At 28.4% G+C, this 1301-nt stretch overlaps 1 protein-coding gene across 1 annotated transcript in view; it reads left to right on the plus strand.

Annotated features, from left to right (window-relative positions):
• Positions 1–1301, plus strand: part of LOC106462363 (parafibromin-like) — a 39573-nt gene that overhangs the window by 33444 nt on the left and 4828 nt on the right. The gene's annotated exons all lie outside the window — the stretch shown is intronic.

The raw sequence follows: 1301 nt of genomic DNA on the forward strand, positions 1-1301 counted from the left end.
CCTGAATTTCCACTAGTATGACCCACGTGATATTTTGTTTTAGCATGTCATCATTCCTATTTCATCGATTACCCCTCACAAATGTACGAAATTAAACATCAAATATTCTTTATAAAATCGTTATTGCTCACACAAACCATAATTTTTAGTCTTCAATTTTGTTTGGTTACAGAGCTATCGAATAGAAAAATCATACCCCTCCTGCCACATCCTCTCTTTCACAATTCATTGATAGTTCTCTTACATTTTATTATATATTACCTATAACCAATAGAAAGTCAAGGTTTTCATCTATCAAATAACTTAATGTATAACGTTATATTCTGAACAGAATATCGTCAATTTTACTCACAGTACCAGATTCGTTCCCGTTCAAAAGTTAATGACTAGCTTGGATGAATTTGTAACAGCTCTTGTCGCATAGATAGAAAGCCAGAAAAATTTTGTGAGGTAAGGGAATTTGTCCACTTTTGGCATGTTATTAGTCTATATTCTTTGGTGCATTATTTAATTAAATAAAAATTATTAAGTGCATTCCTATCTATAGTATAAAAAATTAGGGTTAACTCTCTTTGAAACCCAACAGCAAGAAAAAAGAAGATTGGGTAAGTACTTTATTTCTTGTTTTTCATATTTATTCTAACTATAATCTAAAAATACATATCTTTTTAAGTTATTTAAGCCAAAAGTAGGTAAAATAAGTAATAATAATAATAATATAATTAAAATGGTTCACAGGGCACGCATGTGAGCAGCTCGTGGGTAATGTAATTTGATAGCGTAATGTGAGCTGCACATTTCCCAAGTGATTTACAACTTATAATGTTGTGAATAGTTGTTAGACATGGTTCAAAAGGCAAGAAAACAGTAAATTTAATTACAAAGAGATGTATAAAGTTACGAACTTAGAGCTACTTAGGATAAACGAATGTAGTTTCATGTTACAATTTGAAGTCATTCTAGAAAGAAAAAAAGGTTTATTTAGGTTTATTTCAATATATTATTATTTTTTTTATTATTATAATTTTTTTTAAAAATATAAATGGTTAGGAGGTTGGTCAAATTGACCAATCAAGTTTTGAGATAGGGTAGAGAAAATAACAGATAATCTATAAAGTTTTACCAGAAAAAAACATTTGAAATGCATTTAGAAGGTTTTATGGATTACACAAATGAAATTTGAGATGGGGGGAATAGAGAGTATCTTTAATTTTAACATGAAAATTACTTTGCACACGGACAATTCCAAACAAATACTCGATATATTCATGGACAAATCTTTATTTTATTTTAATAAAAAT

The sequence above is a fragment of the Limulus polyphemus genome, unplaced genomic scaffold (genome assembly GCF_000517525.1).
Source record: "Limulus polyphemus unplaced genomic scaffold, Limulus_polyphemus-2.1.2 Scaffold1151, whole genome shotgun sequence".
Taxonomy (NCBI): Eukaryota; Metazoa; Arthropoda; class Merostomata; order Xiphosura; family Limulidae; genus Limulus; species Limulus polyphemus.